Raw genomic sequence first — 26,671 nt, 5'->3', positions numbered from 1 at the left:
ACATACCACCACCCTCAAATTTTTTGGAGAGGACTGGGGGTCCTAGATGGGGCTCCTTCAGTTGTGGAGACTGTGGGGCTTGCTCACAAATGGAAAGGACTTTTACCTTCCATAACTCTGCAAACAACAAAGAGTTTAAAATCGTCCACAATATCAACTGTAGGACGACGTATGTGGTGTACTGGGCAAAATGTCCCTGCGGACTCATCTACGTGGGGCTTACCTCTCGCGAGTTTAGAGTAAGGATCTTGGAGCACATTAGGGACATAAAGAGGGCTGCTGGTGTGGTGAAACCTGAGGAACTTGAGCTATTGAAGAACATCCCGAAGCATTTTAGGGAGAGTCATAATTGCAATTGGCGGCTTCTTAAGTTCCGGGGGATTGATAGAATATATCTGAGTCCCAGGGGGGGTGATCCTAAGAGAATCCTGGCACAGAGGGAGGTCAGGTGGATCACGGTTTTGGAGACGGAGAAACCGAGGGGGTTAAATGATTCTATCTCCTTTAAACCTTTTTTATAAGACTTTGCCTCCGTTGGCTCCCTCTCCGCCATGTGGTCCCCCTGCCCTCATCCTCTGTTTTGCTGACCTTTGTCCTCATCTTGCTGGCCCCCTTGTTATGATCAAATATATACATATAATATGTATTTTTGATTTGGCACTGACTATTGATTCTGTTACCGGATTGCTTGCCGCCTTGTATCTTACTTTTTAATAACTTTTTGGTCACTCTAATTATGTGTTTTTTTGTACCTTTTTGTTTTCTTTTTATGTAGAATGTTCCACATGTATGTTGCATAGGGACGGAATGAAGTGACAACTGCATGAGAAGGCTCCCTTGGATTATGAGAATTATATCTTGAGGGATTGCACATCTGGAAGCAAAAATCATTATCCCATTTCATTTATATTGCGAATGTTGCTATATATGTTAATGTGGTGGGTGAATATCTGCTAATATATGAGTTCTGGTATTTGTGTATCATACCCCCTTTTCTACTTACCATTGGGTATATTTTGATGTTGTACAGGGGTCTGTCCACCAGAGGTCAGATGTTCATAAATATGCTTAATTATGCTTCCCGGATAATTCTTATTGAATTCGTCATGGTTTCCAAGGTTTTCCTTCTCATATGCGCTTAGGCTGTATGTTATACACAATTGTTAACTAAAATCACCGCCCTGAAAGCCACAACATGCATGTGGATTTGGTTTGAATGTTGCCAGTACTTTTGCCCCCATCTAATATGGCCACTCGGCCACACTGATGTCAGAGCGCGCTCTGCACATCGGAGTCTGCCTCGCCCCCTCTGCCGGCGCCCAATTGTGGGTTGTTCTTTGCGCATGCGCAGAGCGCCTTCCGGGACGCCGGCGGAAGTGGGCGATGCGACCTCCGCTGTGCGGCGCGCGCCGTACTAAGACACCAGGTGGGCTTTCACTATATAAGAGTGACTCCACGGCTACCCCAGCACCTCCTGACGAAGCGAGAGGCGAAACGCGCGTCGAGGTGCTGGGCGTTGTGGTTCGTCACCTGGGTATACAGACTATGGCTCCTTGATCTGTACTAAACCTTAACGGAGGTGTTTTTGCCTCTGATATAAGATCTTGTGGGAAATCTCTGGAGGTGTCCTCACCTATTTATAATTACATCTAGCAACTCATAATTATATATGTGATATGGGAAGCACTGTCATCATGGTTATTCCATAACGTACCAGTGTTTATATTGAGGTGCTGGGCGTTGTGGTTCACCTGTTGGGGACATCAACCTTGGCCCTCTGAATTATTTCAACCTTGATGGGGATAATCCATCTATGACATAAGGCAAATATCAGGTTGACAAAATATAAAACATCTTTAAATGTTGGGATATACCCTATGTAATAACGCAGTCTTGTGCCCTTGTGTATTGGATTGTACTATATACATATATATTGTCATTGAAGATTGTGTCCCCTATAAATGATGTATATATCAACTCTGCCAACTGAAAAATAGCCTTATTCCATCCATATAGTTATGAATCATAGATTTGGCCACAACATGGAATGTAAACTGCAGGTTTAAGGTTTAAAAACACATTGAGCTTTACTGGCACCTTAATATAGTTGTGGGCAATCATTGGATGTGCCCTTGCCTACTCATACCCAGGAATCTATATATGTATGATACATGAATTTTTTGATATTATGTCTTGTTCCACAACGCACCAGTTTTTCTTTGGTTGTTTTTATGGGGTAGGGTCTTTTTAAATTCTGTGTATACCAGCGAATAATAAAATAATAATATAATGTTGTACTTCAATTATGACTAAATAAAATTTGATATTTTTTCTAAACCATGATGGATATTGGATGGAATTCTTATGTGCAGAAACACCCCTTTTGGTTTCACTTCAAATAAGGTCATAGACAAAGGAAAAGCTTCCTACAAACTATGAGCCAAAATGAACAGTAGGGACATGAACAGAAATTTGAAACTTCCCTGCCCGTCGTGTTACTTTTTCACCAAGACATCATAAGTTATAGGACAAGATGCATACCACAGAGACAAAATGGATTCTGTTTTCTTGCATTAACCCCCTTTTGTGACCAGTTATGGGTATTTCCAGAAATACATAGGAGTGCAGAGAAATTTCCTACCTGCTTTTGACCTCAGTTCCCAACCTGGATACTGTTATGCACACGTAGGTATACTAACACACAGATAGGAAAACCCATGACCCTGGAATTGTAGATTCCGGCCAAAATTAAGCACAAACACCCCTTTTCCACTTTCCCCTTATCCGCTAATAACCACTCAGACACCGATTTAACTTTTGGATAATTTTGGCCATAGCAGCCATTTATTAAACAAATACATAACATGTAAAAATTTGCATTGTGGTAAGGTCCTTGAAACTAAAACCCTGGTGATTCACATAACCAAGCCATATAACCAAATTGCTCCCAGCCGTTACCCACACTGGCTCAGGAACACCAAAGTGTAAGGGTTATTCCTTCATTAACCACCAAAAACACCCACGGGGGCCCCGACATACCCCGTCGGGATCCCCCAAAAATCACCAGGTGACCAACCATTCTGCCAATGAGGGGATCCATACCCGGATGGGTTCCCCGAACCAATTTAGCACCAACTTCAAGGACCCACCAATAAACCTGCCACCAGGCCACTACGACCCGATAAACTTCCATACCGCCCCCACAAAACTTCCAGCTCATTGTGAACTCAAAAACTTTAGGGAGGGCGGGTGGGACTCTCACTGGTGTCCCAGAGCGGGAAAAGTGCCGCTCCTCCCCCAGCATCACCTTTTTACTGTACCCTGACTTACTCCCCCTCCCCTACCCGTGACACCATGACCTCCACTCCAATCAGTGTCATGCTGGCCTCCACACATGCCCGGGGGGAGGGGGGTCAGTGCTCCGGCCATTCTTGACCCTGGAATTGTAGATTCCGGCCAAAATTAAGCACAAACACCCCTTTTCCACTTTCCCCTTATCCGCTAATAACCACTCAGACACCGATTTAACTTTTGGATAATTTTGGCCATAGCAGCCATTTATTAAACAAATACATAACATGTAAAAATTTGCATTGTGGTAAGGTCCTTGAAGCTAAAACCCTGGTGATTCACATAACCAAGCCATATAACCAAATTGCTCCCAGCCGTTACCCACACTGGCTCAGGAACACCAAAGTGTAAGGGTTATTCCTTCATTAACCACCAAAAACACCCACGGGGGCCCCGACATACCCCGTCGGGATCCCCCAAAAATCACCAGGTGACCAACCATTCTGCCAATGAGGGGATCCATACCCGGATGGGTTCCCCGAACCAATTTAGCACCAACTTCAAGGACCCACCAATAAACCTGCCACAACGAGGGCACCTTGATAACCTTCAAGTGCCTGAGACCCCCCACAATAGCAAAGCTCGCTCAATACCTCCCTGCAATCCAAGGGCCCACAAATCAATCCCTACTGCATTCAAATGCACCCCATCCGCCTACCAAAAACCCGTCATCCTCCCGCTCCAGCTCAAAATGCCGAGCTGAAACTCCCACGTTGCAGACCACAAGTTTTTGAGATAACCCTATTAACCTTCACCCGCACCTCATTCAGCTTCTCCACAGACCATGCTTTCCGCCCAAACCCTTCGTGGAACCATGTCCCACCACACAATTGTCACTCCTGGAAAAGACACCCATAACCGCAACAAGTCATGCTTAATATCTTTATCAAAATGTGAAAAAGCCGCTCACCCAAATAAGTTCCTCGACGCGTAAAACCAAAATGTCAGGGGGTCTGCCCAAATGAGCATAGTTATGCACCCCCTGCAACGCCATATTCTACCCCATACCCCTGATCTCAAGCCATCCGACAAGAGCCCTATCCCTCTGACCAGACTAGCTGTCTCCTGTTTCTTCTCGTATCTGCTCTCTGTGCTCCCCAGTACACATTAGAATGCCCAGGATCCATATCAGGCAAGAAAAAAGGGGGGGGGGGGTCTGGAAAACAAAGTACTAACAAAAATACCAAGTAGCTCCAACACAAACACAAAGAATGACACCCCCCCCATGTCCCCTCTATCAGAACCAGTCTTCCGATCAATTGCCCATGAAAACCATTGCGAACCCACGACTTACAACGCTGAGACTTCCATTGACCAATCTGTTTAACTGTCTCGGCAGGGAGACCACACTCAGAGGTTTCCATCGCCGCCCCAATACGAAAAGAATGCAACGCAAGCATCACCGAAACCAGCCCCAATGATCTCAAACATGCCCAAAAAACACTAATGAACTAATATCTGGACAAAAAGACCCGTCCTCGAGACATCACAATGGGCCATCCTGACTCGGGTAGACCTTTGCAAAGCTCAAAACGTACAGCCAATGGCACATACCTGATGATGCCGAAACTTTCCCTAAACCAACCTGCCTGCCTGCCCCCACTTGACCCGTTGTTGATTTCTGGATCCAAAATTCAATCCCCATGCTCCAAAATTAGGACGTCACTATTACCCAAGCCCCCCGGGGCACGTCATACTGGGAAATACCAATTCGCCAATACGCAAAGCCCCGAAAAACCGTCAACGAAAAGCCAACCGCAACAATGATACCTCAATGCAGATGAACAAACTACTCGCAATTCCCTACCCACACATTCCAATAAGCTAAATAACACAGGCCGTCTACCATCACGCGGCCCACGGCCCCTATGCGAACCCTTCAATGCCTGAACTGCCCAACAAATTGTCAAATCCTGTACACCTCGCAACCAGAACTCGCATGCCAAACCTCCAATCAAATGACTCCACTTCGTGAAAAACCAACCTGTTATCGCCCCTTCCCCCAATTGTCCCAGGAACAGTCCTAACTGGGAATCCTCAATCAGCATGCAATCACCGTACCACTACTCCCAGAGAACCCATGTGGCCTGATACGCCACCCACGTGGCACCAGCCAAACAGCCCGCATCAGTAGTCTTGCTGCTTGAAGACTACACTCCAAAGCCGCGCAGGATACTACAAGCTGCTGCCGTCCGCCTCTACTGCAAAATCCCGGAAACAATCTCACTGAAAACAAGAGAGGACATCCGCTATTAGACTCTCTATACCTGTTACCTGAGCTGCTGTGACACGTATCAAATTTCTAAACAAAGGCCAGCTGCCGCAACACCAGAACAACTTGTGGGAGAATATGCCGAGCCGTTATTAATCGCCAGCACCACCCCCATATTGTCACAGTTGAACCGGATCTACTTATTCGACAACTGGTCCCTCCCCAAATGAAGTGCGACCATCATTGGAAAAATTTTTTTAACAGCGACACATTCCTTGTCAACTCCTCCGCCGTCCAACTTTCTGGTCACCAATCCGCACATCACTGACCCTGAAAAAAGGGGGGCCCGAAACCTGAGTCCCCGCAGCATCTGTAAACAATTCCAATTTGAAATTATCCACTACCTCATCCTTAAGCAACGAACGACCATTGTCCTGCTCCCCAAAAACTCTCCCCAAACCAACAAGTCCGGTCTATGTTCCGCCGACAAACGTATGTAGGGTTGAGGAGCAAGCACTACAGCTGTAACGCAGGCTAGCCGACGTGAAAAACTCGGCCCATGGACATTACCCGACATGCAAAATTAAATTTCCCCCCCAATAGTGATTGAACCTCCTTTAATTGTAATTTCCTAACCCGGCATGCCCTTGCTACCTCAACCTTAAGCGTGGCAACCTGTCCTCAGGAAGCCGAACCTCCCTAATCACTGAGTCAATTACAATGACCAGAAAAACAAACACAGGTGTTTGGCCCAACAGTTTTTCCCCAGATGCCAAAGGAACCCAAAAGCCTCTCGCTATCCATTCCATTGCTGGTGTCTGTGCCGAAACAGCCAATCCCACACACCAAAAAATTCATCCCGGTAAGGTACCAGTGATGCCAAACCAGAAACATTATGCCCCACCCATTCTAAAAAAGAACTAAAGGTTTCAACAAATGTGCACGATACTGCACAACTCATTGGCAAGCAGGGGTCTCCAAAATAATCTCCCTTCCAAAAACAACCCAATAACCGAACACATTTTGGATGAACCGGTAAGACCCGGAAAGCTGCCTCAATATCTGTCTATTGTCATCAACACACCCCCCCCCACAACTTTTTTCCTACTTGTAGCCTCATCAAATGACGTATACAACACCTAACGAATCTCAGCTAGTATACCATCATTCGCTGACCTACCCCTGGGATGGGGCAAATAGTGGATTAGCCGACTTTACCTGGCTCCCCCTTGGGCCCCACCCCGAATGGCGAAACCACAAATTAGAAAAAGGTAGGAGGGTGACCAACTATGGCCCCCATTCTCCCCAACGCCACCTCCTTTCCTAACTTTCCACCTACCACCGCCCCATGTTGATACGCCGAGAGAGATTCCTGGTTGTCCCTGGAACTTCAAAACAGGGAAATGAATCCTGAAACCCTCCCCAACACCTAACCTCAAACTTCAGCTTTGTCCCTATCAGGATCCCAATTTAGGTACGGAAGCATCGCAACTAAGCTCACCGGTGTCTGACCCTTGGACACCCCATGGGATGCTCCTTTACAGTGGTGCAGAGGTGTCCAAACAACGGCAAGTGGCACCGAACTTGCATTCCCCCTCATTAACTTACCAACACGAACCTGACTTCTAGGACCCCGTCTGTCCGCACTGACCACTGACACCCCAGCTTTCTGACCGGCCGGGGAACCCTGCCCCGCCCTGAAATGACTGACCATATCTGACTGCCACCATCACCCACAACCACAAACCTATATCCTTCTGATCCCATCTTATGGATGGACGGCAGCCATCTTCTGATGACACTGCTCGCCATAACGGATCCAGGTCTACCCCCCATCAATCCTATAGGCCTCACCAATCGAGCCCATATAGCAAAACAAATGAAACAATTCTCTGGCGCCTTTTCGCCAATTACTCTTGCCCAAACTGCAGCGCCTGCAACCAATTAGCATATGTCTGAAGAATCAAGTGCCAGCGCCACTTCCCCACATCTACCTTCTTGCTATCGTCTTTCCCCCTTTTTCAAAATAAATTTTTCCACCTCCTTGTTCTTTTCTGTTTGAACTGCCACTAATACTGTGGAAGAGATACTCCCAACTGTGTACACACTAGCCGCAATGACGGACGAATTAACCCAAGCCGCCACTGGCGCCGGGGTTTCCCTGGCCCCCAATCTGTGCCCGCAACTGGCAAACGCAACTTAAATTCTGACAACTCCCCACTTAACGCATTCCCCTTAACACCCTCTGGCACCCCCAATCCTAACCCCAGCTGACCTGTCACCCCCCCTTACTGTGTACCTGACCAGCATGTGAAGACAAACAAAACATAGAATCATACTCACCAAGCTGCACAAGGGTAGAGACCCCGCCAGCCGGACCTCCTGCATCCTGACGTCCCTCCGATCTGGCCTGACTTGGCTCCTCCCCTCTGACTCCGCTCCACTGGCTCTTGCAGCCGCACAGCCCAAAGCCCCAGAGGCCGCACATCCTGGACCCGTCGATCAGTGGCGCCGACAAAAGAGAGGGAGCTGCATATTCTCTTCAGGGTTCTCCGAGCGCAGCCCCCCCCCCGCCCCCGCTCCATGTGGCTCCTCTTCCAGACAGGGCCTCTGTAGCCTCAGGCCCTGAATGCCAGGCCCGATTTGTCGCCGACCGCCGCCGCCATGCTTCGCCCACTTCACCGGGATCCTTCTGCGGCATCGATGCTGCAGGGAGGAGAGGCTCAGGGCGCTCGGCAGGTACATCACCAGAGCGCCCCGCCGCACCGCTGACGTCACTCGCCGACAAGGCGGCAGCAGGCCCCGCCCCCAACTCCAGCGCAGGCCTGCCAACCGCCGCTGGGCCCAGCCGCCCGTTAGAATTCCTCCCAGGCCGGGGCCTGCTGGACCTCGCAGCTCGCGGCGTCCGGCCTGGAGGGTCCCCGTAGGAGCTTCTGCGGCGACGCTGGGCCCTGGGAGTCAGGTCAGGTGACCGCATCTCTGCCGGTCCAGACCTCCGGGGGCGCCGCTGTCGCAGGGGTGCAGTCCCTGCCCCCCCCGGACTCCCTCCGAAGATCCTTGCTACCAGGCTCTGCAGCCACCTGGGGGGATGGTCCCAGCAGCAGCTCTCAGCCGCTCCAGGAGCTGATCCACGGAGTCCATAACAGGTACAGGGATGGGGACTCTCACTGGTGTCCCAGAGCGGGAAAAGTGCCGCTCCTCCCCCAGCATCACCTTTTTACTGTACCCTGACTTACTCCCCCTCCCCTACCCGTGACACCGTGACCTCCACTCCAATCAGTGTCATGCTGGCCTCCACACATGCCCGGGGGGAGGGGGGTCAGTGCTCCGGCCATTCTATATCTCTGCTGCCTCCCTTGTGCCCCTGGCTCCTGTACAGATTAGTGCTCCAGTTTTACAGTCACTAATTGGCCTGCACAGACTGGAATATCCCTGATCGCAAGACTAGGGTTTAAGAACTTAGGCCTTGCTTCCTGATCAGCCTTAGCATTGTATCGCGTACCTCCTGAGGAACCAGGGGAGAGGTTGCTAAGCACATCAACCATAACAGGGGAGGCAAACAGAGAAAGACAAAACCCAAAAGTAAGGTAAAACAAATGTACGAGTGGAAAGGAGAAACAATACATGCTTTCAAGGGTTACCTCCTAAAACATAACAAATAGACAGAAGATAGATGTAGGTAAAGACAAAAGAAAACACAGACCAAATACAACCATGATCTCTGTCCAAACAGGTAATCACTCAAGCAATGGGGCTGGAACTCCTTAGATAAATTACACATAGGAAACATGTTTAATCAGCGATGAAATGCTGGAAGAACAGAGTATGTATAACAACTGGACAGAGACATTGAATAATAGAAAACAGGTGATCTTCACACACCATAAGAAAAGAGTAAAGTAAAATTCAGGAACTGACCAAGCTGTGACTGAGCAAGGAGACAATCAGACCCCAGAGCAAAAGGTCACTGGTTCAAACTCTGAGGCATGACAGATACCAATAATTGTATCACAGCACTTGATGTCTTCTTGTTTCGCGTCTTTAATATATAACCAGGGGTTCGTTGACGAGGTTTCCCTTACACATAAACCTTATTAACATGGGTATAACATTACAGCTACACATACCAACAAAAACAATACCAGTTGCATACAGGTTTGTGTGATGCTTGAGAAGCTCCTACTTAGTCACCTTGAACCAATTGGCTGGTTCACAAAAGATGATATAGCCTTATTTTGGCTATATTGTGTATATCATCCCCAACCTATAAATTTCTCAAAAGGGCATATATAAGTTAGTCTAGCACTACCTCATATATGATACCCTTGATACCTTAATTTTGCTAGTGCTAGTGTTGGGTTTTCCCTCAAGCTTCACCGAAGTTGCTATGGTTAGGAGAACCTGAAATGGCACATCAAATCTTGTTTCACAACTCGGTCATGGGTCTTTTTAGGACCCTCAGTCTCCCAGGTTGAGATAATGAGCTCCTGAAACTGATTCAGGGTCTGGAGTTGAAGAAGAAACTTTTTTTTTTTTGTCATCACACTATTTCGTCAATAATGCAAGGTTTATACATCACTGGTCATGCTATCATGCTGCATCTGAAGTAACTGTGGGAAATATAATCCTGTTGTAGGTGCTAAACCAAAAAAAAATCTTATATAAAGACCTATTTTCTAGCTGAGTGTATTTTATGAGGAAAAGAGCTAAATGCAAGCATTCAGTCCATGGCTTGCCAGTCTCCCCTTTATCTTCTGAATTTTTTTACTTTAATGTCCCATTCAGCCTTTCCTCTATTACACTGCACTGTGGATGGTATGAAGTGTAGAAGGACTGCTCAATTCAAAGACTGTAAAATGTCCCTCTTCATAAACTCTCCTAAAAATAGGGTTGTTTTCAGACAAATTAGGGCCCTAGGTGAAATTTAAAGTGGGGCTCTCATTGGTGCAATATTTCAGGATTAACACTGTTAGGGCACAGTCAGACGAACATATAACTCGGCTGAGGATTGCATCGCAACGCTCGGACTGACTGTCAGCCTCCTGAGCTGAGTGTGACAGCTGCATAGACATACATGCTGCCATGCTTGGATAAGAAGAGCCAGTGGCCAGTCCGAGCATCGGGATGTAATCCTCGGTCGAGTTATACAGCCTTCTGACTGCGGCCTTAGGGTAGGTTCACATGATCGTATAAAAAATGATTCAGAGTTTCATTTAGAAAAGTCGAATGATTTTCTCACTTGTCATCCATAAACAATCATTTTTTTTACTGCAGCAACTATCAATCATACTGTATTTAATTTACATTTTCTTACATATTCGTAAAAATCGGATGCCGTACTGTGGTATCTAATGTTTTTCATGCACCCATAGACTTGAATTGGCAAATCTCATTTGATTTACAGTAGAAATTAGTGTATGCTGCTATTTGTTTTTCACATACCGATTAGATCAGTAAAAAAAAAAAATATTTTTTTAAAATCACTCTTCTGCACTGCCCTATTGAATAACATTGGTCCGAGTACTGGCTGTTATTTTCATAGTTAACACTTGGACTAAAAATATGGCCATGTGAATGAGCCCTAATAGTAAAAAAATAGAGAACTGTGGCAGAATTGCTTCTTTTTGTACAGTTAGGTCCAGAAATATTTGGACAGTGACACAATTTTCACGAGTTGGGCTCTGCATGCCACCACATTGGATTTGAAATGAAACCTCTACAACAGAATTCAAGTGCAGATTGTAACGTTTAATTTGAAGGTTTGAACAAAAATATCTGATAGAAATTGTAGGAATTGTACACATTTCTTTACAAACACTCCACATTTTAGGAGGTCAAAAGTAATTGGACAAATAAACCAAACCCAAACAAAATATTTTTATTTTCAATATTTTGTTGTGAATCCTTTGGAGGCAATCACTGCCTTAAGTCTGGAACCCATGGACATCACCAAACGCTGGGTTTCCTCCTTCTTAATGCTTTGCCAGGCCTTTGCAGCCGCAGTCTTCAGGTCTTGCTTGTTTGTGGGTCTTTCCGTCTTAAGTCTGGATTTGAGCAAGTGAAATGCATGCTCAATTGGGTTAAGATCTGGTGATTGACTTGGCCATTGCAGAATGTTCCACTTTTTTGCACTCATGAACTCCTGGGTAGCTTTGGCTGTATACTTGGGGTCATTGTCCATCTGTACTATGAAGCGCCGTCCGATCAACTTTGCTGCATTTGTCTGAATCTGGGCTGAAAGTATATCCCGGTACACTTCAGAATTCATCTGGCTACTCTTGTCTGCTGTTATGTCATCAATAAACACAAGTGACCCAGTGCCATTGAAAGCCCTGCATGCCCATGCCATCACGTTGCCTCCACCATGTTTTACAGAGGATGTGGTGTGCCTTGGATCATGTGCCGTTCCCTTTCTTCTCCAAACTTTTTTCTTCCCATCATTCTGGTACAGGTTGATCTTTGTCTCATCTGTCCATAGAATACTTTTCCAGAACTGAGCTGGCTTCATGAGGTGTTTTTCAGCAAATTTAACTCTGGCCTGTCTATTTTTGGAATTGATGAATGGTTTGCATCTAGATGTGAACCGTTTGTATTTACTTTCATGGAGTCTTCTCTTTACTGTTGACTTAGAGACAGATACACCTACTTCACTGAGAGTGTTCTGGACTTCAGTTGATGTTGTGAACGGGTTCTTCTTCACCAAAGAAAGTATGCGTCGATCATCCACCACTGTTGTCATCCGTGGACGCCCAGGCCTTTTTGAGTTCCCAAGCTCACCAGTCAATTTCTTTTTTCTCAGAATGTACCCGACTGTTGATTTTGCTACTCCAAGCATGTCTGCTATCTCTCTGATGGATTTTTTCTTTTTTTACAGCCTCAGGATGTTCTGCTTCACCTCAATTGAGAGTTCCTTAGACCGCATGTTGTCTGGTCACAGCAACAGCTTCCAAATGCAAAACCACACACCTGTAATCAACCCTAGACCTTTTAACTACTTCATTGATTACAGGTTAACGAGGGAGACGCCTTCAGAGTTAATTGCAGCCCTTAGAGTCCCTTGTCCAATTACTTTTGGTCCCTTTAAAAAGAGGAGGTTATGCATTACAGAGCTATGATTCCTAAACCCTTTCTCCGATTTGGATGTGAGAACTCTCATATTGCAGCTGGGAGTGTGCACTTTCAGCCCATATTATATATATAATTGTATTTCTGAACATGTTTTTGTAAACAGCTAAAATAACAAAACTTGTGTCACTGTCCAAATATTTCTGGACCTAACTGTACATCCTACATCACAGAATAAAAACTGATAAGAAACAGTCAAATGCATACCCAAACTACCCTGCTAAATCTCCTCTGTCTTCAGTGCCGGAGATCCATTGTCACTTCCGGTCATTATTCACTGTGCAGCTATAACCTTAGATGCAACCACAAGATCACTATAGCCAAGTGCCAAGACTGGCAGAGACTTCCAGCGCATCAGTGCTGGAGCCACAGGGTATTTATCGTTCAAATATATAAATATTATACTAACCAGGTCCTGCTGGTCCCCTTGTGCAGATCCCAGGACAGTCGTGGAGTGTCAGCCATTCTGTGGAGGAAGGAGACTTAGACAGAACTGCTGGCTGCTTCCTGTCCCCAGCATCTGCACACTGCTGATTTAATGTACACAGGGACTACAGGGGATGTACAACATTATTTACTGGAAGCAATGCTGTACATCCTTTGTGTTCTTTGTAGAAGGGGTGTAGAAGCAAGGGCCCCATTTGTTGGGTAGGGGCTCTGTACATATGCTTAAGAACAATCCTGAAAAGAAATTAACACAAGCACAAACTCATATACACTTAAACATGGTAGCTGTTTATAATCAATCTGCAATCTCTGGAACAGTAATAAAGTTATCTTTCAACATCCACACCATTCTAATTATAATAAATACTCCAAATATCACAAATTTAAAGTGTGGTATATAAGGACCATGGAAAAATCGCCACAAAAACACCAGAACTAAGAAAGAAAAGCGATCAACCTTCCTATATGAATAATTATTTTATTAATGCAAGATATAAAGCACAGTGACAACCATACAAAAGAGAGGGTGTCCAATCCAGTGTGGACCACAGAATAAAGTAATGGAAAACACAGTGGTGGATCTCATAAGGATTAAGGCTATACACAATGGCCATAACATGTATAAATAACAATATCAATATATGCAATGAGATCCAACAGAGTCCATTGCGGGAGACAATCAATGAATAACAAGCATGACTAACAATATCAAGATCATTGCTTACCGGTTTATCTCACCACACACACTGGACGACACCCCACCCGACGGACGTGCGTTTCGGCGGATGCCTACGTCAGGGGTGGTGTCATGTCAGAAGCGTGCCGGTATAAAAAGAATCCTGGGACCAATCAGCCGATGGTAGTTCTGATGACGCATGAGCGTCCATAGCGACGGTCCACTACATCCGCCGCCGCGCCACGAGCCAGGCGACGCCCACCAGGTCACGCGGCAATCACATGACCGGGCCGGCGACGCCCCCCCACAAGACACGGCGGAAGGATGTGTGGAACACGTCATCATTGAACACGCATGCGTACAACTACCAAAACGGAACTTAAAGAATGTAAGCCTCCACACAGCATATACGTAAATGTGTCCAATGATATGTGACACAATCGATATGGAATCGCGTGTGGGCAAATTACACAAGGGTATATGTAATAAGGATTTCACCCATGTTCACCCACAACTATTATGGTATATATCAGTATCATCATGGGAACAATGAAATCAATAACAATAATATTCATGAACATATACACATATGTATAACAATATATCATAACATTGCCATCAAATGTCATAATGAAAAGAATTTCATCCGTGATTGGTAGCTGTTGCTTGTATATTTCAACATGGCAGATGTGACAACCAGGCGACAAAACTGTGAAAATAGTTTAAAATAGAATTAAAAACACATAAAAAACATGACTTAGAAAGTGATCATAAAAAGGCAGAAAAACCAATATTTTCGTTCAAACCCAGAGGTTGTACTGTTTTTAGTGTCCATATCCACTTGGCTTCCAAGCGTGCCAAATTGGTCCCAATTCTTCCTCCCCTAATATTGGTTACAATGGAATCAATGCCACGGAATCTCAATAATGACCCATCAGAATTATGGTGCATTTTAAAATGCTTCGGCAAGGTTTTTAAACCAGAAATATCCATTTCATCAGCCGCGGCATTGATTCCATTGACATGTTCCCTAATGCGTATCTTAAATGGACGAGTGGTCATCCCAACATAGATCTTGGGATCCCTGCCGGATCTGGAGTCGTCAATGGGCCGTGTCCTTTTATGGGCACGGTACATTGACGACATATTCCTGATCTGGCAGGGGTCTGAGGGTGATTTGGAGGAGTTCATGGTGTTATTGAATGAGAATGACAAGAATATTAAGATTATTCACCAGTGTAGTACGAGTGCTGTGGACTTTTTGGATGTTGCGGTGAGGAGGGATAATCTGAATAAAATCCAAACAGATATATTCAGGAAAGAAACATCTTGTAATATGCTGCTTCATGCTACCTCAGCGCATCCTGGATACATGGTGGGCTCGGTTCCGACTGGACAGTTCCTGCGTTTACGCAGGATTTGTTCAGTCGGATCTGAGTTTGAACATCGTGCACGAGAACTTAAAGATAGGTTCTTGGAACGGGGATATAGCAAGCGGGCAATTAAGCGTGCTTACAACAGAGCCAAACATGCCTCCAGGGATGATTTGTTATATACCCCTAAGAAAACAAGTGGGCTAGAACCATTGAGGTTTGTGACCAATTATCATTCCAGATTTCCACATATGAGGGGTTGTCTTGAAAAAGCATGGCCCATCTTGCTAACTGACCCTGTTTTATCCAAAATTCTTCCTGAACGGCCACTTATTTCTATACGGAGGTCCCAAAACTTACGTGACTTATTGGTGTCAAGCCACTATGAGGTAAAAGAATCTGTTCCATCTTTCCTTGACTTGGGCAAACGAATTGTTGGTTCCAGACCATGTGGACATTGTATAGCATGCACGAATATGGATCGTTGTGATCATTTCGTGGACTCATTAGGGGCAAAAAACTTCAATATTAGGAAATCTATCACTTGCACCACAAGTGCGGTTATATATTATGCGGTTTGCCCATGTCCCAAGATCTATGTTGGGATGACCACTCGTCCATTTAAGATACGCATTAGGGAACATGTCAATGGAATCAATGCCGCGGCTGATGAAATGGATATTTCTGGTTTAAAAACCTTGCCGAAGCATTTTAAAATGCACCATAATTCTGATGGGTCATTATTGAGATTCCGTGGCATTGATTCCATTGTAACCAATATTAGGGGAGGAAGAATTGGGACCAATTTGGCACGCTTGGAAGCCAAGTGGATATGGACACTAAAAACAGTACAACCTCTGGGTTTGAACGAAAATATTGGTTTTTCTGCCTTTTTATGATCACTTTCTAAGTCATGTTTTTTATGTGTTTTTAATTCTATTTTAAACTATTTTCACAGTTTTGTCGCCTGGTTGTCACATCTGCCATGTTGAAATATACAAGCAACAGCTACCAATCACGGATGAAATTCTTTTCATTATGACATTTGATGGCAATGTTATGATATATTGTTATACATATGTGTATATGTTCATGAATATTATTGTTATTGATTTCATTGTTCCCATGATGATACTGATATATACCATAATAGTTGTGGGTGAACATGGGTGAAATCCTTATTACATATACCCTTGTGTAATTTGCCCACACGCGATTCCATATCGATTGTGTCACATATCATTGGACACATTTACGTATATGCTGTGTGGAGGCTTACATTCTTTAAGTTCCGTTTTGGTAGTTGTACGCATGCGTGTTCAATGATGACGTGTTCCACACATCCTTCCGCCGTGTCTTGTGGGGGGGCGTCGCCGGCCCGGTCATGTGATTGCCGCGTGACCTGGTGGGCGTCGCCTGGCTCGTGGCGCGGCGGCGGATGTAGTGGACCGTCGCTATGGACGCTCATGCGTCATCAGAACTACCATCGGCTGATTGGTCCCAGGATTCTTTTTATACCGGCACGCTTCTGACATGACACCACCCCTGACGTAGGCATCCGCCGAAACGCACGTCCGTCGGGTGGGGTGTCGTCCAGTGTGTGTGGTGAGATAAACCGGTAAGCAATGATCTTGATATTGTTAGTCATGCTTGTTATTCATTGATTGTCTCCCGCAATGGACTCTGTTGGATCTCATTGCATATATTGATATTGTTATTTATACATGTTATGGCCATTGTGTATAGCCTTAATCCTTATGAGATCCACCACTGTGTTTTCCATTACTTTATTCTGTGGTCCACACTGGATTGGACACCCTCTCTTTTGTATGGTTGTCACTGTGCTTTATATCTTGCATTAATAAAATAATTATTCATATAGGAAGGTTGATCGCTTTTCTTTCTTAGTTCTGGAATCTCTGGAACAGGTAGAGTGTACAAGGGGTGTGTTTCTGTGGGGTCTTTTCAGTTTTCCTACCTTAAAAAAGGCACACATAATACAACACTGGGTGTACTGGCCAACTGGGTAATGAATCATGGCCCCACCCAACCTTGTCTAGCAAACAACACATATAGAACGATCTTTGACAAATGTGTTAGTCCACAGGTTACTTGAACCATCACTGAGTAGTGAGATTGCGGCAGAGAAAGCTTACCACCTTTTTCCACAGACCTTCCTCAGTCAACTTGGGTCCCTGCGTTTCCCACTCCTTCTTTTCCTGTTGGACCACCTGTTTCTGTAGGAATTTAAGAATATCAGGAGTGACACAGGTCCTGGTTTTCATTAGTATTACACTATAGGCCTCTTTGCTGCTTTTTTTTGGTGGCTGCATTTGCACAAGCATTTCCTCTGGCTTCATCACTGTCAGCTCAGGTGTGAGCTTTTTCTTCATCAAGGCTCATACGATCGCTGCAGTCTTTATAGTTTCTCATGTGACTTTAGAAAAGACCTGCTCTCTACATACCCATTTGGCCATCTTCCCCTTGGCCGCTCTGCACACCTCAGTTAATGCCTTCAGCTCTACCTAATGTGCTGATAGGTGAGGAAGGAATAGTTTTGCTTTTATTACCTCCATTGTGCAACCACAGCAAATCTAATGTAGAATAAAAAAACCCTCAATCTGTGTTAGTAATGGATTTATCTGAGACATGTTCAATTCCTGCTGTTTCCTGTTGCATCAGAGCAATGCAATCTTTAGGTGTATATGTCTGCATGTCTGTACATGTCTGTACTCTTCTATTAGAGAATATAAAAAATGCAAAAATAGGTGACTTTCTGAATCTTTCCCCCCATTTTGAATTCAGTAACAAGAGCGTAGTTGGGGTCAAAACGGTTCATCACTTGAGTTCTACATTTAGAGCATGAGACAGACAGATTGTGTCTATATTGTACCTGACTGAGAACACCATAAACTTTGTGTATATTGTAAGTTTTTAATCAGAGCCATTTCTGTGGCCTTTTTAACCCCTTAATGACCAAGGACGTACTGGTACGTCCTTAGTCGTCTGCCTCTGGCCCGGCCTTGGAGCTCCACTAGCGCCTGTTAGCCCCTTAGATCGCACTGTCAAAGTCTGACAATGTGAATTAAAGAGCCGCAGTGGGGATTGTGCTGCCCGTCAGCGGCCTCATGACATGATCATAGGGCACCAATGTATTACCATGACAGTGCGGGGTCAGATAATGGCCCCTGATGCTGTCATGACTCACTGCATGTGAGAGGCGGCAGAGCACGGGCACTCACAGTAACACAGCATTTCTTTTGGTAAGAGTGATTCTGAAACCTTACCTTATGCTAGAGCTTTTTAGCATTACTTTTTTCTGGAGAGTCCATTCTCACTTGCGATCAGAATGGTATAATTTGTATCTGCTCCCTGTTCATGTGGCATTTTGACTGTCTTTCAAAATCCAAATAATTAATAAGATTTATTTTACGAGTGCTCAGGAAATCAATACAGCACAGCCTTCAGTGGATTACCCAGGACTTCTCCTTTATTAGCACATGTAGCCAAAAGTTTTGGCACCCTTAAAATTGTTTCAGAAAAGGAAGTATTGCAATTACACATTTTGTTGTAGACATGTTTATTTCCTTTGTGTATAATGAAACAATCCCCCCTCCAAAGAAAACAGAAAAAAAAGTCAAATTGGGTATCATTTCACACAACTCCAAAAATATACAGGACAAAATTGTTGGCAATCTGAACTTAATATTTGTTTGCACACACTTTGGAATTAATAACTGCAATCAATCCTTCCTATAACATCAGCAAGCTTCTTACACCTCTTCTTTTGCAAACTGCTCGAGGACTCTCATATTTGATGAATGCCTTATCCCAACAGAAATTTTAAGATAGTCCACAGGTGTTCAATGGGATGTGTTCATTGCTGCCACTTCAGAACTCTTCTGCACTTTGTTTCTGTACATTTCTGGGTGCTTCTTGATGTATGTTTGGGGTAATTGTTTTGCTGGAAGACACATGACCTAGGACTCAAACCCAGCTTTCTGACACTGGGCACTACATTGCGACTCAAAATCCTTTGGTAATCTTTACATTTCATGATGCCTTGCACACAATTAAGGCACCCAGTGCCAGAGAAAGCAAAGCAACCCCAACACATCTTTGAACCTCCAATGTAGGTACTGTGTTCTTCTCTTTGTAGGTCTCATTCTGTTGTTGGTAAACAGTAAAATGATGTGCTTTACCAAAAAGCTCTATCTTGGTTTCATCTGGCTATAAAACACTTTCACAGAAGGGTTTTGGCTTACTCACGGTCTGTGTGCCACATTAAAGGAAGCTTTACACGCTGCAACATCACTAGCGATTGCTAGCGATGTTGCGAGCGATAGCACCCGCCCCCGTCGGTCATTCGACATTCGTCATTCGACACCGTGACCCCGACGATATATCGTTAGCGATGTCGCAGCGTGTAAAGCACCCTTTAGACACATAATGCAAAGATTGTGTCAACTGTTGCCCTTTTTATCTGGTTTCAGCTGTGATTTTCATATTGCCCACACCTGTGATTTGCCACAGGTGAATTTGATCGAACATCACATACTTGAAATAAAATTGTTTATCCACAATTTTGGAAAGGTGGCAACAATTTTGCCCTGCGCATAATTGGGGATTGTAAGAACTTATGTCTCATTTGCCTTTTTTTCATCTGTTCTTTTGTGTGTGTGTGTGTGTGTGTGTGTTGTTCCATTATACACAAAAGGAAATAAACATGTATATAACAAAACATGTGTAATGGCAATAATTTTCTGGGAAAAATACTTAATTTTCTGGAACAATTTCAAGGGTGCCAACACTTTTTTCCATCACTGTGTGTTTATGCATGTATGTGTGTATATTGATAGATAGATATAGATAGATTTTTTAAAAATTATCTTACCGCAGCAAAGTAGCTCATTGATTAGCCCTATTGTTTTGTAGTGTTGTGGTCCTGGGTTCAAATTTTACTAAGTACAACATCTGCAAGGTGTTTGTGACACACACAGTAGAATATCCATAAATGTATAACCTGAAAATAACTGGATATGTTCGTAAATTATTTTGTAATTTTAAAAATGTAATAATAAATTATGTGTTTCAGGTCCACATTGGCACCCTCCACATGGGCACCCCCACCATCACCATGACCATCATCTTCACCTAGGACATCCTCCAGGTCATCACATAGGTCCACATATACACCATTGTCATCCTGGGCACTTTGGACCACAAATACATCATGGACACCATGGCCATCATGGGTTTCATGGTCATCATGGGCATCATGGTCATCATGGGTTACATGGCCATCATGGGCATCATGGGCATCATGGTCATCATGGAAAACACTAAACTTGTCTGTTTAGCTATGGCAAGGTGATTGTTGATTAAGAAATTTGTATTACTGCACTTATTGGATATATTTAGTCCATATGCAGGTCACACAACCTCAGAGACTATGCATTTCAGAAGAATACCCTTTAGTTATGTTGGGACCTGCTGCTACAGAGAACAGTTGTAATAAGTGGTTAACTTGAATTTGACAACTTAGGGCTTCTTTCCAAATTATTAAGCTAGAGCTAAGATACAAACCTAAAAAGATACTGTAATGATCTATGCTTGGCCCAGTCGCTGCTGAGCCATAGCATGTATCTTCTCTCCAGGGGTTCTGGTCTCATGGGAGTGGCTTGTCCAGTCTGCCTTGTTCCAGAAGTCATGCCACCATATCTTGGTGCTGCTACCTTTGGAACGCCGCCAGCAATAGTCCTGCTCTGCAGCGTGTGTGTCTGGCTTCCCTGAGTGTACTCTGATCCGTCCTTCCTCTCAGCTACCTTGTGTCCTATGTCCTACCTATGTCATTCCTGTACTACTCGTCTGTCCCATTCCCCTGACTCCCCGCTTCTGTCGTGTGTCTCCTCTACCATGTCTGTCTGACCCTGGTCCTGTCCTGTGACTTCTCCGTCCCTGCATGTAGTTTTCACCTCCTGGCTTTTGACTTTAATTATTATTCCTAACTTTGGCTCCATTTTTCCCTTTTATCATTTACTAGACTTCCTGGTATCTGACCCCTAACTTCCACCCGACCACGACTTGCTTTTTCCTCGGTATTGATGAGACATCCTGATAATGACTTGGCTTGCTGACTACTCCATTGTATTCTATCTCCCTCTAATGGGTTTGTCTGCTTACTGCATATTGGAGCTATATCTTCAGCTAGCTTCAGGACCCTCACTAGAGAAGTGTGACAGATACTTTAAAGGAAAGACTATAAGGGGTATATATAAATCCATGAATAGATGTTGAAAGTGCTTCATTCAAAAGGGGCTCTGCAGAGCTCAGTTCTCCGTTGCCATAGTCCTGTTCTGTGATCTCCGGAGAACCCAACATTTAGACACCAAGCAATCCGTAAAGTTAACATCTATCCTGTGGATACAATATAAGTTACAGTTTTGGGAATACCTCATTAGTTCAAATCATCAATCACCTGTCATTCTCATGGTGCAGGAGAAAGGGACGAAATCTTACTTACAACAGACAACTTGCTCTAATAGCCAGAAACAGAGCTACTGTTGCTTGAGTCCTGGCTTTTCAAACCTTTAGAAGCAGATGTTGATATAGACTGTGGCATCTAAGTGGCTAACGGATGGATGAGATTTAATCTTTACTGAACTGCATAGCTAAGCCCCATCCTCAATGAAATACTACACACAATTTGTATTAATGTATCTTTAGCTTGTGAGCCAAACCATTAGTGCTTTTACCTTACATGAAGATCACCCCCAAAAATTGTGTTTATGTATGTTTATATATAATGGCATGCAAAGGTTTGGGCACCCCTATTCAAAATTACTGTTATTGTGAAGTTATGCAAGTTGAAGGTGAAATGATCTCTAAAAGGCATAACATTAAAGATAATACATTCCCCTTCAATTTTAGGCAAAAATAAATATATTTAATATAAATATTAAAATAATAATAAATATGGCCTTCATGGAAGAGTCATCAGAAGAAAAGCTCTCCTGCATCCTCACCATAAAATTCAACTTCAGAAGTCTACAAAAGAACATCTAAACAAGCCTGATGTATTTTAGAAACAAATCCTGTGGACCGATGAAGTTGAAATCTACAATAGACAACCTAAAAAGGTGCAAGCTGAAGGTTTTACAATGGCCCTCACAGTTTCCTGATCTGAACTTCATTGAAAATCTGTGGCTAGACCTTAAGTGAGCAGTGCATGCAAGACGAGCCAGGAATCTCACAGAACTGGAAGACTTTTCCAAGGAAGAATGAATGAAATTCCCTAAAACAAAAATTAAAAGGCTCTTAGCTGCTACAAAAAGTGTTTACAAGCTGTGATACTAGACAAAGGGGGTGCTGCTAGGCACTAACCATGCAGTATTTGTATTTTCTTGCTTGGTTAGGCTATAAAAAATAAAAAGCAAACAAAAAAATATATTTTCCCGTTAATGTTACCAATGAAATCATGAACTAACAAAGACTAAGGCTGCTTTCACACCTCCGGTTTCTGCAATGCGGCACACTCCGGCACTTTGCAGGAAAATCGCAACCGTTTTTTTTTGCTGCCGGTTGCGATTTTCCTGCATAGACTTTAATTAGTGCCGCATTGTGCCGCATGGCCTTGCGTTCCACCCGGTTTTTGCCACATGCGGCAGATTTAGCCGATGCGGCGGCCGGATGGAACGTTGCCTGGTACGTTTTTTCGTGCGGCAAAAAAACCCGCATTGCGCCACATTCGGCCGATGCGGCGCATTTTTCAATGCATGTCTATGGCGGCCGGATGCGGCAATAACCGCATCCGGCCGCCACATGCGGTTTTTGCCACTGCGCATGCTCAGTAGCATGCCACAAGCGGCAAAAACCGGACTGGCCGCAAAGGACAAACTTATGCAAAGGATGCGGTGTGTTCACCGCATCCGTTGCACAGCTTGCACAGCCGGATTGAGCCGCAGAGCTCAAGCCGGATGTGTGAAAGCAGCCTAAGCCGGCGGCTGAGCACTACTAGAATGTATACAGGTCATCGCCATTAATTTTATTTTATCAAACAAGCTTCGTATAATTTCTTCCTATGGGAATTAGATCTCTGAACATTGATGCTGCAACTGGTTTATGTGGTCAACATATGTTTTAGTTAGTTTAGATAGCTCATGTATAAACTTCTGCATGACATTTTTTTCAAAAGTTTATATGATTTTTAGATTATATGCTTCCATGTTATCATTATTAGGCTATGTGCGCACTGGGAAATGAAATTTCCGTGCGTACATTCCGCAGGCTCTTAAAGATTACCGCACCCGCGGTAAAAAAACGCGGCAAACCGCACCCGAAAACCGCATGCGGTATTGTTCGCGGTATTGCCGCGGTTTTGCCGCGTGCGGGTTGGGATGTGCTTTATTGCATTCAATGCAATAAAGCACATTGAAAAAAAAAAAAAAAAAAAAGAAAAAGTCATTTAATTCTGAGATAGTAGATAGACAGAAGAATAGATAGAGGGATAGATAGATAGACAGATAGAGGGATAGATAGATAGATAGATAGATAGAGGACAGATCGCTGCATTTCCCACGGTCGGCAGTGAGTTCACATTACCGGCCGTGGGAAATGACCGGTAATTACCTCTGCTGTCTGCTGCATTCATTCAGCGCTGTGTCTGTGACACATCGCGGCTGGATGTCAGCATTGCAGGACCCTGTGGATTACGCCGGAGCGGTGGATTACGCCGGAGCTTTGCTGCGGGAGGGGTTAATAAAATGGTGAACGAGGCTTGTTTGTTTTATTTAAAATAAAGGATTTTTCGGTGTCTGTGTTTTATTCACTTTACTTACGGGTTGATCATGTCAGCTGTCACATAGACGCTGCCATGATCAAGCCTGGAGTTAATGGCGGTGATCCACCATCATTAACCCCTTGTATTACCTTGCTGCCACTGCTACACGGCAGCAAGAAGAGCCGAGGACACGCCGGTGCTGCCGCATAATGCATGCGACAGTCCCGGGGCAGCTGCGGCTGATATTCTTGGCTGCCGGAGGGGGAGTGAGGCAGGGGACATTAACCCTGCCCCTCTCCCTCCCCAGCCTGAGAATACCGGGCCGCCGCTGTGTGCTTACCTCGGCTGGAAGGTAAATATGTGTCACGCTCCCCGGGTCCTCACCCCCGTTCCCCGGCTCACCTGCCACGCTCTCCGCTCCCCAGTCACCGGATTCCGTCCGTCCCAGGGCTCCGGGCCCCCGATCCCGGCGCCCGACAGCTTCCCTGGACCTGGCCGGCTCCCCTGCGTCCTCCTCGCAGCCTCCTTCCCTGGCTTCTGGCACCCGGGCGGCGCGCATGCGCATTAGGGCGCGCGCGCGGTCACTGACCCTTTCTTAAAGGGCCAGCGTCCATTAACAGGAAATGAGGTTGCACAGGTACAGGGTATATAGGGGGTCATTGTCCAAGGGGGCGGGGCCTGATCTTCGTGTTCCCTGAGCTAGGAGTCAGGTCTCTTGGTGTTTATGTGCCTGTACTCACCTATCTGTCTTTGTAGAGCCGTACCTGCCTCGCCATCCAGTCTGCCGTGTCCTGATCCCCGCACGCTGTCCGTCTGCCATCTGACAGTCCGTACCATCCCGGATCCCTGCGGTGACCCGTCATCTTGCTCCAGAGGTTCCGGACCCCGCCTGATATCACCTCGGCCTCCGAACCTGAGCTACGTCACCAAGACCACCTTCTGTGACTCCGTGGTCCCTGGGACTCCTCCGCTGCCTTCTCTTGCACGGACTGTTCTACTGCCCATCAGTGCTTCAGCTGCCGGACTCCCTACCACCATCTCAGAGAGTTCGGTCCAGTGGATCCACCTCCTGGGTCTGCCCGACCGCCCGGCCGTGACAGTAAGATCAGGCCATGGATCCCGCTGCAGCACTAATGGCTCTGCAAGAGGAACTCCAACGCCAGCGTGAAGTCCAGACCCGCATGCTGCAATTCATGACCTCCGTGGACACCCGCCTGTACACATTACAAGCATCAATGACGCCTGCGGCACCCAGGTCCCCCGCCAGGCAAGCCATGGCCCCCGCACCAGTGGCAACCTCGTCAGATGCTTCCCGACTCCGTTTGGCGTCACCTCCTCGTTATGCTGGAGATCCCAAGACCTGCAGGGGCTTCATAAATCAATGTTCCCTTCATTTCACGCAGCTGCCACATCTGTTCGCCTCCGACCAAGCCAAGGTCGCCTTTATAATGTCCCACCTAGAGGGCGAGGCGCTGGCGTGGATGAACCCCTTGTGGGAGAAGGAGGACCCCATGACCAAGGATCTTCAACAGTTCCTGCAGGCATTCCGCAGCACCTTTGACGAGCCGGGACGCGCTTCTGCCTCTGCTTCATCACTCCTCCGCCTACGTCAAGGAACACTGACGGTGGGCCAATACGCCATCCGTTTTCGCACTTTGGCTTCAGAACTCGGGTGGAATAATGAGGCCCTAACAGCCGCCTTCTGGGAGGGACTCTCGAGTCGCATCAAGGATGAGTTGGCGGGTCGGGACGTGCCCTCCACCCTAGATGCCCTGATTGCCCTAGCAACTCGTGTGGACATACGTTTTCAGGAGCGCTCCAAAGAGCTATCTCGTGAGAGACGCCCGTTACGGCATTCATCTCCTCCTCAGAAGCCCTCCGTACCTCAGTCATCAACAGCTGGGAGTCCCGTCCACGAGCCCATGCAGATTGACCGAGTACGTCAGTCTGCACAACGTAGAGCAGAGCGGCTTGCCCAGGGTCTCTGCTTTTACTGCGGTGAGGGCACACACCTCCTCCGTTCCTGTCCGGAAAGGCCGGGAAACTCCAAAGCCTAGGGTTGGTAGGAGAGGCCACCCTAGGTGCTGGGACTCTCTCTGATCCGGTCACATGGACCGTGCAAGTGACAACGGGAGAGACGCGGTTCACGGCTGAGGCCTATCTTGATTCCGGGGCAGCAGGCAATTTCATCCAGCAAGCCACCGTGGACAAATACCAGGTGCCTGTTATCCCACTCAACAAGCCCCTGGTGATTGCCTCTGTGGATGGGAGACCCCTTTCTGACACCATCTCCTGGACCACCAGGCCGGTTGAACTGCGCATCGGTGCTCTTCACACCGAGAACATCGCCTTCTACGTCCTTCCGCACATGTCCCATCAGATCCTGCTGGGCCTTCCATGGTTACGGACTCACGAACCATCAGTCAGCTGGGGCACTGGCGAAATCACCCGCTGGGGTGCTTCGTGTCATGAGAGATGCCTAAAATCCACACAACCCATCCGACGACCTCCGGTTCCTGAGAACCTACCGGGGCTGCCCTCGGCTTATTGGTCCTTTGCTGATGTCTTTGATAAAAAAGAATCCGAGGTACTGCCGCCACATCGCCCCTACGATTGTGCCATCGACCTGCTCCCTGGAACAACGCCACCACGAGGACGGATATATCCTTTATCTCCAGCCGAAACAAGGGCTATGTCGACTTACATCT

The 26,671-nt window shown here is 45.8% G+C and overlaps 1 long non-coding RNA gene across 1 annotated transcript in view; it reads left to right on the top strand.

Annotated features, from left to right (window-relative positions):
* LOC142245902 (uncharacterized) overlaps nucleotides 1-26,671 on the top strand; it is a 60,970-nt gene that overhangs the window by 23,352 nt on the left and 10,947 nt on the right. Inside the window, exon 3 of the long non-coding RNA XR_012724806.1 lies at nucleotides 20,280-20,554. This is a non-coding gene — a long non-coding RNA (uncharacterized LOC142245902). The remainder of the gene's footprint in view (nucleotides 1-20,279; nucleotides 20,555-26,671) is intronic.

Source organism: Anomaloglossus baeobatrachus, chromosome 7 (assembly GCF_048569485.1).
Source record: "Anomaloglossus baeobatrachus isolate aAnoBae1 chromosome 7, aAnoBae1.hap1, whole genome shotgun sequence".
In the NCBI taxonomy this organism is placed as follows: domain Eukaryota; kingdom Metazoa; phylum Chordata; class Amphibia; order Anura; family Aromobatidae; genus Anomaloglossus; species Anomaloglossus baeobatrachus.
This window is presented reverse-complemented; position numbering and strand designations above follow the sequence as displayed.